At 39.3% G+C, this 18,343-nt stretch overlaps 1 protein-coding gene across 4 annotated transcripts in view; it reads right to left on the minus strand.

Annotated features, from left to right (window-relative positions):
• The window catches only part of DUSP16 (dual specificity phosphatase 16), a 91,041-nt gene extending 74,106 nt beyond the window's left edge, over positions 1–16,935 (minus strand). Inside the window, exon 1 of one of the 4 annotated variants that reach the window (XM_049882501.1) lies at positions 16,846–16,935. The gene's annotated coding sequence lies outside the window, so the exon portion shown is untranslated. Of the gene's footprint in view, positions 1–15,412; positions 16,692–16,845 lie in introns of those variants that run through there. The other 3 variants (XM_049882502.1, XM_049882503.1, XM_049882504.1) reach the window with 3 other exon arrangements.
• Positions 16,936–18,343: the final 1,408 nt, after the last annotated feature.

Genomic DNA, 18,343 nt, shown 5'->3' on the forward strand with positions numbered 1-18,343 from the left:
ACTTAATTATACAAACCATGATCAAATCTTAAGTTACTGCAATATTGCATAAAAGGGGACATGGATAAATAAAGCCTAATGATATTCTAAAAGCTACCAAATTGTATGACAGTTTCAGTCATATTTCCTGGCAAATCTACCAAATACAAAGCAGATCAGAGAAAAAGTGGCCAAATCATGATTCTAGAGCCATATGTACTGCTCCAATGTTTAATATGTGGATTCCGAAACAACCAAAAGGAAAAAGAACTTCTACTGCAAACAGTATTGATATTATAAACTTAATAAAAATAACATTTTTTTTGAAACCAGAAATGAAATTACAGTATAGAAACAAATTATATTTCCCACAAAATGAACAAATGGATATATCAGGTAAACATCTGATAGTTCCATATATTATGTTTATGAAATGCCATCATTTGGAAGAGAAATCTTATACCTTTTCAATAAGGATTACACTAATGAGTTCTGGTCTACAAACTACCATGTGTAGGCTAGCTTTATCTTTTTACTTTACCTGTGTTCTAGTGGTTGCGTTCTTGCAGAATGAAAGGACCAACCAATGATCGGAGGGATGATGAGGAGCAACCCCAAAGGCCTAGATAATCTTTTGCAATGAAATTGTCATAATGTTACCAAATGCATTATCAACCCCTGAGTTGACTCTATAATCTAGGTTAAGAATGATCTAGAATGTCTGAACATCTTGGCAGCTTCCCACAATATAGCTCTCTAAAGTTGCCTCGGTCCCCTGCATCACCTCCCCTATTTACACACCTACCTGTATTTAGTATTTTGGCAAAAAAAGGGACTGGGGATGTCCCATATGACCTGACAGCATGCCAGAAAGTGATATGGATGAGTTGGATAGCTGAGCATAAACACAATGCTGGAGAAGGTATCTTGGGCTCAACTGAAGTTGCTAATTGGCACAAGCAGTTACGCACTCAGCTACTAAATGAAAGGTTGGTGTTCCTATCTACCCAGAGGCATCTCGGAAGAAAGACCTGGTGATCTACTTCCAAAAAACTCAACCACTGAAAATCCTACGGTGTGCAGTTCTACTCTGAAACACATGGGGTGGCCATGAGTCAGAACCGACTCAAGGGCAACTAGTATTGCAAGCACTACTAACAATTCGCTCACTGTGAGTCACCACATATACTCCTCACCCAATCATACTTGGTTTACTGGATTTTGTTTGTTTACTTTATCACCTCACAGGGTACTGTTAACATTAAAGTATTTTATCTCATAGCACCATATGGTGATAACATGTATCTCCATATCACTAAGATAAGCTCCCTAACAACGGTTTGTCAGATAGTATCCACAAAGTATTTTAAAATTATAACATGCAAAAAAATATATCAAGTACCTGAAATCTAAAAGTAAATTTAAGCATATCATAGCAGAGTCCACAGTACCCTTCGACCTCAACCACCACAATCCATATCACTTTTTCTTTTAATTACTATCACGATATCACTTCTGACATGAGAGCCATGGACGAGGAATATATAAATCAGTTTGGTAATATTTTTTAAAATGGTATTTAACACTTAAAAACATAGTTAGTCTTACAGAAATAAAAACTCACCCAGTCTGGACTGGTTGCTCTGTTTGCTCTGTGAATTTAAAACAACAAACACACCACCCAATGAACTTTGGCTTCTATGTCTTCATGACTCTGTGAGTAGATTTAAAAAAAAAAAAAAAAAGTGCCCTATATCTCCAGGGCAAAGTACAAGCTCTATCACTCTATGACATACCCACCATAGGACTAGGACTTGAATGCAGCAACAGTTAAAGAACTGACCTTTAGGTATCACCTCCTGGAGGATTTGGAGGTGATACCATATTATAGTCACGAAGTGGTGCAAATGGTTGATGCACTCAGATGCTAACCAAAAGGCTAGAGGTTCACCCAGAGGCACCTTGGAAAAAAGGCCTGGTTATCTATTTCTAAAGAATCAGCCACTGAAAAAACCCTACGGAGCACCGTTCTACTATGACACACATGGGGTGTCATGAATTAAAATCGGCTCGACAGCAACTGGTTAACTGGTTACGGTACTCTAAGCATCAAAGTGAGTAAGATTAAAAGTTAAAAAACCAAAGATCCAACAGAACTTTGAGTGAAGTGCTACCTAGTTGCCATCAGCTGGCAACAAAGATTTCTCAGCCTTAGAAATCAGTCTTACCAAGGATGCAAGGAAATTTTAGATGCTAGGGGTCAGCTGGTAAAAGACAATACAGGTAGTCCCCAACTTACGAGGTTCTGTTCCAAAGACTAATCCATCATAAATCATTCCGATATAAGTCAATTTGTTTTTTGGTTTTTTTTTAGTTTTCATTATTGCCTTTTTTATCAGTATCTTTATAAATCCAATCGTTATTTGTCTTTGGGGGCTGAAACATTACATCTAAGAAAGATAGCTTCAGCAAAGTACATGCTGCAACACTGTACGTAGTAAGTTATTACTAAGGATAAAATGTACAAAAAAAAAAAAATGGATGGTGGTAAGTGCAGTTCGTCCGTCATAATTCTGAAGCATCATAAGTGGGGGACTACCTATGCTCTCAAAACTCAGAATTCCAGAGCTGGAGGAACCTCGGTTATCGTCTAGTCTATTCCCCTGGCTTAACAGAGAATGAGCAGGGGGAAGAGAGAATAAATCTGAGGCCTCCTAATCCTCTTTGGAGTACAAAGCCCCAGTTAGGCAAGCTGCATTGGTAACAGGAGTCCCTGGGTGGTGCACACAGTTACCATGCTCGGCTGCTAACTGAAAGCTTGGAGGTTTGAGTCTACCCAGAGGCACCTCAAAAGAAAGGCCTGGTGATCTACTTCTTAAAAAAGCAGCCAATGAAAACCCTATGAAGCACAGTTCTGCTCTGAGACACATGCAGTTGCCCTGAGTCGGAATCAACTTGATGGCAATTGGTTAACAGGTATTGGTAATGGTGAGCGATACCTGCACTGTATCATATCTGATCTATGAATAGTTCTAAGCTACTGATTCATATTTAAAAAGAAAATAGCAACAGATCCCTTAGTTTTTCATAATCTCAACCTTTCATAACCTAAAAACCAAAACCAAACCAACTGCCATCGAGTCAATTCCGACTCACAGAGACCCCATATGGTATCCAAGGCTATAAATCTCTATGGAAACAGATTGTCTTTATCCCACGGAGCCGCTCATGGTTTCATAACCTAAGGGTACCAACGACTGTTGCAGGACATTGAGTTCCTTCTCCCAAACCATCCTGCAGAGGCAGCCATCCAGCACACCGCTCTTAGTAAACAGAGCAGGGCTGTAATCTCAGGAAAGAAGAGGAATGGCCAGGAGGGGCCCTCAGGTGGACTGTCCTCTACTTCTCATCTTGACTTATCTCTCAGCCTAGGAAAGTGAAGGCTGGTGTGTGGGAACCCCACACTGAAGAACCTCTACGGAAAAGACTAAGAAGTTTGTTCTGGTGTTTTGTTTAAGCCATGAAGAGAAGATCATCAATAAAGAGATGCTAGCACCAAGAGTAAGTTCATTGACAACCAAGGCCACATGCTATTCTTCTTTGCATCCTTTCCAGTACCTCACTCATAGAAGTCACTCAATAAATACTTGTTCGTGCTGATAACAATAACACCATTGGCCCAAAGACTGGACCTTCTGTCCAGAAAAATGCCCATCAGACTCAGAAGTTTATTTTAATGAATGAATGAAGATCATTTCTATAATAAAAATCAATTTCACAGTAATTTTTATTAAGGACTTCCATAAAACTTTTTCCTGGCGAGTGGATCCCATACTGCCTAACACTTGGCACTTGGAAATTTCCCCAAAATATACTGTCTCCTTAAACTACCACCATGTTAATTACCTTCTATGACGACATGGCCACCGGCAGCACCTAACATCATGCCACAGAGTCATTTACTTGTCAACAAAAACCACTTGGGGTTTTGTCTTTTCAATTGGGACTGTTGGTAGACAAGGGAAAAGGGGTTTTCCACTGTACACAGTTTTTATTGTTGGGTATAAAACCAAAGAGTCATAAAGTCAAGCTTCCTGAATATTTATATTAACAAGGCTCTTAGTCATTCATGGAATAAAAAATGAAAATAATTGCTCTAATTACATACTTAAAAGGCTTTCAGTAGAAGGAAAAAGTTTCCAACTGATACATGGATATTCTGTGGCAATGAAATTACAAACTGCTCCCTAAACTGTTTAAAACCAAAACCAAACAAAACTCACTGCCATCGAGTAAATTCCGATTCATAGCAACTCTATAGGACAGAGTAAAACTGCCTCATAAGGTTTCCAGGCAGGGCTCCTATGAGTCAGAATCCACTCAATGGCAACAGGTTTGTTTTTTTAATCTTTACGGAAGCAAACTGCCACATCTTTCTCCTGCTGCTGGTGGGTTCGAACCGCGGACCTTTCGGTTAGTAGCTGAGCGCTTAACCACTGCACCACCAGGGCCATTTAAAGCAGCTGTTAAATACCTACGTATACACAGACTTTATTCTTAAAAATATACTCCAAACTGCAGCTGTCTTTTGGCCCCTCGAATGTTACAGTTGACAGCTTTTATCTCTAGATCTCCCCACACTGATCCATAAGTAAAATGCAGTGGGACAGTTATTTAAGATTTTGTTCAGAATAAAATTAATACTTTTTAGGTTAACTTGGGATGTTCTACCAGGTTTTTAACAATAGTGCCTAAAATGCTTTCCTCTGTTGGGACAGAGAGCATTTTCTTAGAGCATTGTCCTGAGGGTATCTGGGTTATAGATTATACACATATGTGTATCTTTCCCTATTAAATTAAAAATGCGATTACTTTTCCATCTTCAATGGAAATTTGGGGCAGAAGCAGTATGTGAGTAGCTGCTGAAAAGCCAAAACCTAATTTTACCTTTAACTTTCTTTACCATCAAGATCTTTATTAGATATTACCCAGCCGTCAAAGTGACTAAAACACCATACGTTTTCTTACCTTCTCTCTAATCCTATCAAAATCCATTTTGATAAAGATGATAATAAAATGTGTTAAGTAACTTGTTAAAATAATTGCCCTTTAGTCCAGGGACTGTTTAAATGGTCCCCTCAAACGTGGCCATGTCCGTTTTTCTTTCTTATTTTAGGGGAAGATTATACGGACCTCTGTTCCAATTAGTTGTAGAGATAATTTAGAAGCAATTAGGTTTCAGTTTCCTCAATTGTAAAACAAGAATTTTAGATTAGATAATCTCTGAGGTAATTTCCAGTTCTAAAATTCTTTTTTTTTTTTTTCTGTCTTCTGACCAATAAAATGTGAAATGGTCAGAAATTATTTTAACGAGTTACTGAACACTCTTTGTGCTTCATTTTCTGCATACCTGTGACAGACACACAGCTAGCTAGTTACCCAACAGACATTTCTTCCCCTCTAACTTGCTAATAGAATCCCAGTTTTGTCCTAGGCAGCAACATGCCTAACCCTAAAGGCTGACCCATGATGCATGCTAAACGAACCATGGTAATCCCATTCCCCTTAGCCAGTCATTCATCTCCCCAGTCTCTCCTATGAGTTGGGGCAGTCTTGTGAAACAGTACAAGCAAATAAGACTTTAAGATTTTGTTTTCTGTTAGGCAGGGACAGGGAATGGATTGCTTGCTCTGTCCCCTTCCTTCTTCTGCCTTGAAGGGATGTGTAGCCTGAAGCTGGACAGTCATTTTATGACAGGGAGGAAATATGCATGAGGACAATAAGTGAAGATGCGAAAGACAGCAGAGTCAAAGGCTGGAAAGAACCTGGCGCCTTGATGACATTGCTGAGTGGATGTACCAATCCTTGGACCGACACCTCAGAAATTCTTTCAACTACTTCAGTAAATAACACATAGTTTATGGTTTAAGCCTCTGCTGGTGGCTTTCTTTTAACTATAGCTGAAGGCAGTCCTGAATTTTCAAAAAAGTTTCTGTGACATGCTATGATTTTCCTGCTTGTTCTTATTCCCATTACAAGTTCACAATCTGCTCATACTACACGTAACTAAAAAGTGACAGGGCTACTTTCTTCTATAGAGACCAATTTAATTACTTTACCGTCACTTATTAAAATAAATGTCATCAATACAGAAAAACAACTAGAATCATGTTTGTTCTTTATAGACTTCGATCCTTCCTTGACAGGAGGAGCAACTGCTCATTTTTAATAAATTGTAAAGTGCCTCTACCCACTTCTCCCTTCTGCCTTGATCATGAAGATGGCACAGGACCAGTAAACTTTTCACTGTTATACATAAGGTCCCTGTGAGTCAGAGCCAACTCCACAGCAGCTAACAACCACTCTTCTGTCTACCCTTTATCCACTAGTCTCTCTGTTATTATATGACCTTCTACCCATGATGGTTTCTGGGTCACATGGTTCATACCACATACTAAAATATTCACTTCTTCCTGACAAATCAATGAGTTAAGATGGAAATATTAATAGATGTGTGTCAAGGTTGCTCTAAAAAGATGCTAGGACACAGCACTAATTTATACCGCCAGTTTTCAATGTGGTCCAGAGACCTCTGGGAGGTCCATGACACCCTTTCAGGGGACTCACAAGGTCAAAACTGTTTTTAATCATATTAAGATCTTATTTGCCTTTTCTACTCTCATTCTCTCATGACTGTATAATGATTCCAGACGATACATGTTGTGTGATGATGACGTATTACTCTGACAGCTAATGAAACATGTACATGTATATTGTATTTTCCAGAATTTTCTAGGTTAGCAAGTTAATGGTATAAATATGCATGTTTTCAGAAATTAACTCAGTGTGTTCTCCGTATATCTGCTATGCTCCTACTAGTGATCTTTGGTTAAATCTTCTATAATCTCCATAACCTCATTATTCAATGACCTCACTGAGTTTACAGAAAAAGAAACTGAATGTCTTAAACGCTGACATGATATACTCTATAAACACAAAAAAAAAAAAAAATTTGTTTTCAAATTAGAAATGAAAAAGCCAGTAAAGCATCACACAGGGTAGATTATCATATTGCACTAATCAGAGCAGTACACACAATAGCTGAGAAACTAATAAAGCTTTGTACAGTTGACACTGCAGAATGCCTACTGGTGAAAAGTAAAAGAAATCATGGCAATGATGAGTAACTCTTCAAATTTAGAACCTGGCTGCAAGCATGAAGTCCGAGTAAGTATCTCGCCTTAAGAATTTAATTTTGCTTTCCAAGTGAATAAATCTATAGACGTGGCTAGACTTGCTACTTTGATTGTATTATTCCAGTATCCACACCAATTAATCATTGAAGATATCCTTTTCCAATGACTCTTTTGAATCTCATGATTTAACCTGAACCAATTGTACTGGTATCAGCTGTGATGGTACAAAAGCAATGGGTGGGTAAAATTGCTGGCACTTTAGCAGGAATCAAGGCAGCAACACTAAACTGAACTCAGTAATTCTTCTTCACTGGCAATAAGTCATTTTTTTAAAAAATTCAGTTTCACTTAACAATGTCCTTGATACATCAATAAAAGGTATTAACCTTACTAAATCTCAACTCTTGAGAAAATGTCTTTTTAATATTCCATGTGATGAAATGAACAGTACAAATAAAGCACTTCTGCTGTATAACTAAGTATAATGGCTGCCTTGAGGAAAAGCATTTATGCAACTGAGTTGGGAGCTAAACTAACTGCTTTTTTCATGAAATACCATTTTTGCTTAAAAGTACAATTATTATACTTAAGATTATGCAGACTTAGGTATCTGGAAGACCTTTTCTCTAAAATGAGTGAGGTAAGCCTGTCACTTCAAGGAAAAGAAATGACACTATCTGCTACCACTGATAAAATTTGAGCTTTCAAGAGAATATTAAAAATTTTGAAAACCTGTATTTACCATGATCTTGACCAGTTCCCAATTCTTACAGATTTTTCTGATAAGGCTGATGGTATTATTAATGTAATATTTGATTGTGTAATCAAACGTGTCAACATTTGGAAGAGCTGCCGAATTCAGTAAACTACTATTTTTTAATGACTAATGTATGGTGTTACAAAATCACTCAAAGGTCAAACATCTATTCAAAGCACAAGATACACCAGCCAATATATTTTAATGTTACAGAGCACAAAAATTCACTGACATGGTTTAAGATTCAACTTTAAAACTAACCTCTTTAAGAATCTACTGTTTGTTAAACTTTGTGTAACAAAGAAAAACCAGAATTACATGAAAAGACTTTAAACACTCTTCCCTTTTTCAACTACTTATCTGTGTATAGCTGGATTTTCTTCATATACATCAACCAGGACAACATATAACAAGACTGAATATAGAAGCAGTCATGAAAATCCAGCTGTCTTCTATTAAGCAATACATTACCCATTTAAAAAAAAAAAAGCGGTCAAGTCAATTCCAACTCACAGCAACCCTATAGGACAGAGCAGAACTGCCCCATAGTGTTTCCAAGGAGCATTGGTGGATTCCAACTGCCAACCTTTTGGCTAGCAGACAAGCACTTAACCACGGCACCACCAGGGCACTAACCCAATACCTTAAAGAGTAGCAAAAATATAAAACAGTGCCACTTTTCCCACCAATTTTTTTTTGTTTTGAAATAATATATAACATACTTTGATGAAAAAAGTATTTTAAAACCAAAAATATATATATAAATATATATGTATTAACATTTAATGAGTCTGCTGGGTTTTTTTAACGAATATTTTAAACATTTCTCAGTTCTAATTTTTAATGTTAAATATTGATAGGTATAGACCACATAAACAAAGATCCTTAGGGTTCTCAAATTCTTTAAGGGCGTAAAGGTATAAAAAAAAAAAGAAAAAAAATTTTTTTTCCTTTTCTTTTTTTTTTTATACCAGACCAAAATTCTAAAAACTGTTAGTTTACACTACCATAAAAAGATCACTTATACATATACAAGAGCATAGACAACTGAATAAGAACAGATCTTGGTTCCAGTTCTAGCACCACATCCTAATGGCTCTGGGATCTGGATAAATAGTCTCTCCAGGCCTTAGTTTCCTCTCTCATCTATAATAACTCATGCTTGTTCTGAGCTTAAAAGAGGCAAAATATGTCAAAGCAATTTCTAAACTACAAGGTATATTATTACACAATCTCAAAATTAAGAGTTGTATTTCTTGTGATCACGTTTCTGCAAAATTTTCCCTATTCTTAAAAATTCATTGCTAAAAAGAGAACTTAATGAAAATGCAAAGTGGAGATTTCTGATTAGCCAATTAACTGCAATGTCAGGCCACATAGTTTTACTGTATTAAATTCCTTCCTCTAAAGGTACAATTAATAGTTTAACTCATTATTATGGACATTTCCAAATACACACAAATAAAAATAACAACAAACCCCAATGTACCCATCATTCAGCTTCAACAATTATCGAAACTTTGCCAATGTTGTTTTATTTATCCTACTGTGTATTTCTGTGTCTATTTTAAAACAAATACAAGGCATCATCTCATTTCCCTATAAATACTTCCATACGTATCTTTAATAGATGAGAATTTAACACAACCATAACACCATTATTATAACTAAAAACTTTAAGGTTATGATTTTTTAATATCATCTAATATAAATATTCCATGTTCAAATTCCCTGATTGTCTCAAAAGAATCTTTTTTAGTTTTTAGTTGATTTCTATATCAAAATATCATTCTTACCAATTCATTTTCAAGTGAACACAAGATTTTTAACTAAAGCTAGGAATGAAAAGGAAATAATTCCATGCTTTATATACCATGTATAGTTGAGAAAACAAACTCAAACTGTTTTTTTGAGAAATGTGCTTCTCCCCCAACCAAAAAAAACCAACAAATAACAACAAACCACTACAAAATAGGCCAGAAAGGCTGACATTTGCATGTCAGTATTCTGAGAAGTTACCAGACAAGGACACAGCTCAGCTGTTAGACTGTGCCCAGACGGAGTTAACAGGAAATAACCACCTGCCATTTCGGAAAGAATGAGGTCAGAGTCAGTCACAGGGTCAGGCAAACTAGAGGTGAGGTCAGGGACGGGTTCGTATGTGAGCACAAAGAAGAGCCAGGCACTCAAGATGGTACGGCTTTGAATTCAAGGCTCAAAAAACTGCTCTAAACTAGAGCGAAAAGATGCCAGAAATACAATGGAACCACAATAAAAACTAACGGTGTGGGAATTCAATTTTTTCAGCAAACATTTAATAAAAGCCAACTCTATCACGTACTATCCTAAGATATGAGTTGTGTATTTAAAAATTTTTTATACAATACAAACAGCAGATAGCATTCATTTCTTTATACCACTTTCCCTATTAATTTTATGGGGGAGAATGTTGCTGCTGTTGTGGGTCGTTGAGTCAATTCAACTCAGTAACTCTATGACAGAGTAAAACTGCCCCATAGGGTTTCCTGGGCTGTAATCCTTATAAGGACAGATGGACAGGTCTTTTCTCCCACAGAGCAAGATGGTGGGTTCCAACAGACAAGCTTTCAGTTAGCAGGGCACTTTAACCATTGCACCACAAGGGCTCCTTTTAAGGGGGAGGATAAAACCAAACCAAAACCAGAACCCGTTGTCATCTAGTTGATTCTGACTCACAGTGACCCTGTGGGACAGAGCAGAACTGCCCCAGAGGGTTTCCAAGGCTATAGTCTTTTTGGAAGCAGACTGCCACACCTTTCTCCCGAGGAGCAGATAATGAGTTCCAAACCACTGACCTTTCCATTAGCAGTGCAGCACTTAACCACTGCGTCACCAGGGCTCCTTGGAGGAGGACAGAGATATTTAGTAGTAATTACCTTGCCATACCACTACAAATGGAGCCCTATGGCACTGTAGTTAAGAACTACAGCTGCTAACCAAAAGGTCAGCAGTTCAAATGGACCAGCTGCGCCTTGGAAACCCTATGGGCCAGGTCTACTCTGTCCTATAAGGTTGCTATGAGTTGGATCCACTGGGCTGCAAAGCGTTTGGTTTTTTATATATCATTACAATATACAGTACATTTCTATTCTATAAACTGCAGTTTGCCCCACCTCTCACACAGATATTAAAACAAATCTACTATTTTTTCCAAGTAGTTTTCAAAAGTACAAGTCATTTTAGCCTTTATGCACACACACCACAGAGCCCTAGCATTTGTATCTACGATCCTTTTCTAAACCGAGTATTTCATTTAGGAGGAACTCAAGGAACACTAAAGAACTTCCTACCTCTTGAATTTTTTTTTTCTTTTTCACAGCTTTATCTCAAGTATACACATTGCAGATGAAAATTTTTCTATATGAGGTTCATATAGAAAAATTTGAGAGGTTCGGTTTCATAGACATACATACTCAATATAAGCCCTTGTTGGAAACTCTTACCTGTTTCACCCATGAATTTTTTAAGTTTAAAACTGCAAGAAAAGTGGAGAAGAGCAGGAACATAGCTCTTAAAGAGTGTATGACAAGCATTTTGTAAATGTACCCCCAAATGTGAAATACTCACTAATAATTTTTTTTAGTTAACACTATAAAAGAACGTATCCAAAATACCAACAACAAAAAAAACCCAGGAAGTCAGATGACTACAATAAGAATCTAGTCTTCCTCATTTCAGAACTGACACTTTTGCTTCAGATTTCTACTATTAGTAGATAAAATATTAAAAATTATAAGCTTAAAACAGAACTGCCAATGACATTACTAAACTGTAAGGAGACATAATTAAGCATACCGAGCGCAAACCAAACCCACTGCTGTAGAGTCAATTCCGGCTCATTGCAACCCCATGTGTTACAGAGTAGAACTGCTCCATAGGGTTTTTTGGTTTGGTTTTAATCTTTATAGAAGTAGATCGCCAGGCCCTTCTTCCATGGTGCCACTGGGTAGATCTGACTTGCCAACCTTTAGGTTAACAGTCGAATGGAAATTGTTCGCACCACCCATGGACCTTTACAGAGCAGAAGGTAATTTAAACTCACTATTCAGTTCCTGTACCACATGGGTGAGATGTGGACAAGTGTCAATCCTTACCTAAAAAAAAAAAAACCCTATCTTACCTACCTGGTAATAAGGCCAAATAGTTTACCTAATGCTGTTTGTACATTATTCGTTTTGTATACTCTCATATGATACCATCAAAACAAACTCTCCTTAGAATCTTGCTTCCCTTTACAGAACTACTGTGATCATTGTTCCTAATGGAGAATTAACCTAAGTATATAACCCAATATATTACAATCCTAAATAACTGTATTATGATATTAATCTCACTGTAAAAACATGGAATTCTTAGCAAATGGCAGCAAAAAAAAAAAAATTCCAGGTAAATTGTTAATCAGGAATTAAAAACTCAAAGCTTTCATTCTTCAATCTAGAAAAACATCACAAAGATTTCTTTAAAAAAAAAAAAACAGTTAAAAATGAAATTAATATAAGGGATTCTATTCAAATTGGACTTATGCAATTATTAAAAACTTATATTATTAGCATTATTACTCTGAATTATCACAGGCAACATAGGTTATTCGCAGAATAAATGGGCCTGTAACTAGCCTTCTACAATCTCCTTGACTCTTATCATCACTGTCTTCAGGAGTCTTGTTACTACTTGACATCAGCTTTTTCATGTGTTGTTTACTTGTTTATTGTCATTTCTTCTTCTCCCACCGGAATATTGGTTTCATAAGGGCAAAATCTTTACCTATCTTATTTGTCCACTGTAAGCCCAATGCTTTGAAGAGGGTCTAGTACAAGCTAAATATACATTTGCTGAATGGAAGGGATGAATGAATGACTTCTCCCTTTAACCTCCCCCACTTCCCTTCCTCCATACAAATGTTAAGCATCCTTGAAGGCCAGGGTCAAATTCCATTATATCTATGAAGATTACCTCCCCTAACCCTCCAATCTTTCTCCTTTATACCAGGAATCTGGCACTTAAAAAAGCCAGGAATCTGGCACTTAGCAGCTGATAATCGTTTATCTTTACGTATGTATATAGTTCTTAGAATCCTGCCCTCCTTAAGGGGATGTATCAGTGTCCCCAATTATTGGTACCCACACATACATTGTATACTTTTAATAAATGTTTTGCTTGCTTGATTTTTATAAAATATAGTTAACCCAGAAATCAATTCAATCGTTTCAATTTACATATCCCTCACAAAATAGGCCATGAAAGCGCAGCGGGTTCCCCTCTATTTTAAATTTATCTCTGGCAATTTCAAGCTTTATATTTCCTGCTCGTAATTTATTCTCTTCCCCTCCCCCAGATTAAATTTCTTATGTCATAAAAATCCTTGTGACTTCTTCATGATATCTATAATTAGGCTTCTAGCCCCAATCAAGGAAGGGGGTGAAGTTTCATTAGCTTTTTGTTGCTGAGGTACCTGTGGATATTTTTCCCTTTATGCCTTTTTCCTTTCATACCAAAATGTACCCCACTTCCTCCTTTACTGATCATACCCCTGGCAAGCTTTTATTATTTCTTTGTACCTGTCCTCTTTAATCTGTCTTAGATCCTAGTTTTTGAGCCACTCCTATTTATTTCCTTCAATCATTCATTTGATTAAGTTTCTAACTCCCTTTCTCAATGAGTTTGTGTTTGACAATTTCCTCCTCTTAAAGCTTGAGCCTGCCTCTTTAAATCCAGCCAAACTTTATAACCTCACGGCTGCACACAGCCAAATCTTGATCATCTGGACTAATGAAATGTATAAAAATATCAGATTATCCACAAGAAAATCAGAAAGAATAAAAAAATGAGTTTTGGTTTTAGAATATAGCATGAGGCTTTGGGCAAGTTTTACTGTCTTAATTACGGTTTGTTTAAGCCAACATCATAAGATTTTCATTTATGATGATGGATGTGTGTCTCGGTTTTAAAATTTGATGCAGTTAATTTAAAAAGAAGCCAATCAAGCATCAACTGTGGTGACGAATCCTTTTCAACTAGGTTCCTTCAATCTGTTAAAACCTGCCATAGAATCTGGTTTCTATTTCCCCTGATTTCTCTCTCCTTTTTCTTGGAATTCTGATCCAAATCAGCTCACCATATATTAATTTATCTCTTCAATGTAAAGTATCTTTGCTTGAGAACTCAAAGCACTTTAAAAAAACGTTAAATCTCCAGTGAAATTTCAGTCCAGATAACAGGACAGAAAACCTCATTTTTGTCTGATACTCCAGGAAAACCTGGGTTTTTAGGATAAATTACACTGGTAATTCCAGCCAAGTATTTTTAGTAGGAAATAAGAATTGGCTGAAAAATAGAAAAACCTTAACACTGGATAGCGATGTAAGTCAGTTGGATCAGTATATAATACCATATTCCAAAATAAAACTCTATTAAATTCCCATCACAGGAATTTATAGAAAATAACATCAAAACAAACACATCAACAACCCTGGCGACAGCCTAAATTCCGCACCTATCTCAGCCTCACCTCCACTCCCAACAATGCCTCAAATAATTTTTAAGTGTATAGGAGAAAAGAACTGAGTTAACAGGACTGTCTCTCTTGCCGCCTTCTCAGTGTTAGTACCATTAAGCCCTTGGCAACAGAGGCCCACCCCCCAATTCCCAATTTTACATGAGTATTGTACATTTACCAAACTGAACCAAAGGACAAGGACTTCTCGAATTCAAGGAGCAAAACTGAAGAATTCTGCACTTCTAATCCCTGCCCCCTCCATAATTATGCCTATTCCAAAAAACTACAATGTCTCATTGGAACACCCAAGTAAAATAAATACAACTTTAAACCAAATCATATATTTTACTTTAAGTTACTGACATACCAGAGGTAATAAAATTCTTTCAGGTATCATTACCACAGTTTATACATTTTTCATATGAATATAAGTTTACAGTACTTGAACTGATTTATTTGCATACACTACTATTAACCATATTGCCAGCAGAATTAAGAATGGACTCACTTCTAATATTTTCCCCATGTGGAACTTTGGTAAGTGCAAATTATTTTACCTAAAAGCCCCACTTTGGGGCTGGTATAGTTAAACCCAATTTTTTACATAAAATGTTAACAAATGCTAACCAAAAACAAGAGTTTAATACACCCTCCCACCCAGTCCTCAAACTCAATAAATTCCACAACTTCACTTCAAAAAGAAAAAAAAAAAAGTTTCCATCGTACCTAGTCACATTTTGACTAAAATACCTACACAAAGCCATGAATTCTTAGGTTTTCAATTTACTTCTCCATGCGGCTGCCTTCACCAAATACAGAACTCCATAAGCCTCAATTAATTACGGCCTCCCAAGCTGTGTGTCCATCAGTACACATGAGTCTCAAGAAAAAGTAATTATAATTCAGAACTCAATTGGCAAAAAATTTCTTCTTTTAAAATTTTACCTTAAGTTTTAAAATCATAAAAACTTCTCTCGATGGAAATGAAATAGAATAAATCCTTTGAGTAAACAGTTGTCACCTAAGTGTGCTCTCAGTCAGTCCCACAGTCAGTGGCATAAAGAAGCACTTTTTTTGACAGTCTAAGTTCCCTAAATAATAGTCACGGGTAGTAAATGTCACAGAGAGAGAGAGAGAGAGAGAGAAACATACCTGGTCATTTTCTAAACAGGTTTGATAGGTTTCGTTCACTTGTAAGAGTATTCACTCTTATAATCTTTTAAATCACAAATGGCAGCCAGAGCACTGGGTAAATAAAAACTTAGTTTTAAAAATCCTACGTTTTAACTCACCTCCCCACGGTTCAAGGGGACAACACAGCGAAGCCCACAGCAAATGAGATTATGCAACAGGTTTTTCCTCTCCACCTGATTATTCATTACAGGCTGCTTAGAGGTGTGTTTTCTCCAAACAATTTGAGACACCCAAGGCTTCTAAACACCAAGGATCTTTGCAGTTGACGTTTAATAAACTACATGATTTTAAAGTATCCATTCATTTTGCTAATCCTGGTGAAATCCTAAATGCTGTTTTTTTTTTTAGATCTACTTCTATCAAGTTAATTACTGGTTTTCTCTAGGAAATAAACCCAACATCCAAAAACTTAAGGTTCTGCATAAATATCCCCCTTTCCCGGAGTTTTATTACATTAAACTAAACATGATTTTTAAAAAGCCCCTCAGTTGTCTCCCTGGGCTTTTTTATTTCTCATGTTTTATGGCTGGTGTAAATAAAGTCACTGGCGCACCGGGCCCCACAACACCAAGACCGGGGCCCCAGTATGAAAACTGAGTTGCGTTTTTTTTTTTTGGGGGGGGGGGGACGAGGGCCGTTGGTTTGGTATAAGAAAGCAGCACCGTCACCACCAAGGTGGCCTCGCCGCTTATACCAAAGGCGAATTTGGGATAATGGGAACAGTCAGGCCGGGGCCCCACTTGGCAGGCGTGTTGTGTAACAGTCGTGCCTGGAAGTGAGCAGCTTCGCCCGCGAAGGTAGCGCGTCCCGCGGAGGCTCCTCTCGGCGGGGCCCGGGCCGAGCCCACTCGCAGCTGCACGGCCAGGGGCGCACGGACAGACCCCGCGCTCCGGCCGCCCGCCCCCTTCCCAGTCGGGCCGGCCCCCAGCAAGGCCTAATCCTCCCCCCCACACACACACGCTTTAAACGCTAGCGCGGCTGCGGGCCGCAGCCACCCCCCACCCCGCCTTCCGAAAGGGTAGCCAGGACTCCCGGAAAAGCAGAGCCGGCGGGGCGAGAGCACTGCACCAGGTACCCCAAAGCCCGGCGCGCCGCGGCGTGTCCATGCTGCCGGTGCGGGCGGGCGCTCCGAGCCCCGCGCCCTCCCGCCTGCATACCCTGCGAGCCGGCCGAAGGCCACTTACTTTTGGGGCCACCGACCTCCCGACTCCCTCTGGGGGAAACGAAAGTTGTCACGACGTCTCCCCTCGGGCCCCCCTCGCCTCCCAGACTTGCGAGGCGCCGCCGCGGAGCCGGGAGGGCGGCTGCGCTCCCGCTCGCGTCCCGTCCCGTCGCTCTCTCCTCGTCCTCTTCTTTTCACTATATTATCTTCTCCTTCTCGGAGGGGTGGGTGGGGGCGGGAGGCTTAGGAAGAGAGGAAACGTTTGCAACTTTTCTTCACTCTTTCTCTTCCACCCTCCCCCCCGTCAGCCTTGAAAAAAAAAGTCGAAAGGGATGAAGAACTTGGGGAGGTAAAGGTGGAGGGTCGAGTGGGAAAAGATGAGGGGGGAGAGAGAGGTGTTAATAATCGTTTAAAAACTGATTAAACCCCCCCGAACAGTGATACACAGAAAGAGGGGGAAAGGCCGGGGGGTGTGGTGGGGGGTTGGGGAAAAAGAGAAAGAGTCGCTGGTCAGGAAACTTCAAGCGCGGATGAGGTCATTGGTTTAAAAATAAAGAGATGGCGTCACTTGAAACCAATCCCAGTGAATGAACTCAGCGGAGCCCCGGGGAAAGGAGGAGACAGGCGAGGGCTGGTCGGTGGGCGCCGGGCGGAGCCGCGCGCCCGCCCGCCCATCCCGCGGCCGCCCAAGCCCAGAACACGGCTCCGCTCCTCATTTCGGCAGCTCGGGGAGGGGGTCGGGTCACGTTCCCTTCCAGAGTTCGGCGACTCCGAGGCAGGTTCCGCAGGCGCCGCTGGGAGGAGCCGGGGCTGCCGGGGGAGGCGGCCCCGCGGCCTCCTCCGCCTTCCCCGCCGGTGCGCCCGCCGCCCACTCCGGGCTCGCGGCCCGGAACCCCCGGCCCCCAGTCTCCTCCCGGGCCGCGTGCGCCTTCAGCGCTGCGCCCAACAGGTATTTAAGGGTTTTTCCCCCACGGATACGCAGAGCCCTTTCCTCTTCCTTGGGTTGTTTCCAGCTGCCTTGCTAGCGTAAAGAAAAGCAAACAATGATTTGAGAGAATTACAGTCGCTCTTTAATAAATAGCCTGATGAATCCAAAATGCAGTGTTCTGCCTGTCTCTCATGAAAGAGAAGTTACAGGTACTTTAAGAAATCACACCAGTGTTGCTAGGCATTCAGCTCTCAGTATGTTTGTCGTTGAAAGCCCTCACATGAGTGTTCCTAAATTATTTTACTTTGCCAAGTTTGATGCTGTAGAGCAGCCTAAATTTCTGTTTCCTACATCTGGCAGCGTAAAAATCACCTTTAAATAAGACCAAGATTCACTGCCTCTTAAGAGGTGAAAAGTCCCTTTTGATTTAATTCCACACACCTAATGCATTTTTTAACTTGAATTCATTAAAACAGCTTTGCTTTGAGACGACATTACACACCTTGGAAAACTAGAGACCAGAGGTGGTGACAACCCAGGACTTGGAATCACTGAATAGGACAATAGGAGCTTTATGGCAGTGTTCTTTGAG

This window comes from Elephas maximus, chromosome 4, assembly GCF_024166365.1.
Source record: "Elephas maximus indicus isolate mEleMax1 chromosome 4, mEleMax1 primary haplotype, whole genome shotgun sequence".
Taxonomy (NCBI): Eukaryota; Metazoa; Chordata; class Mammalia; order Proboscidea; family Elephantidae; genus Elephas; species Elephas maximus.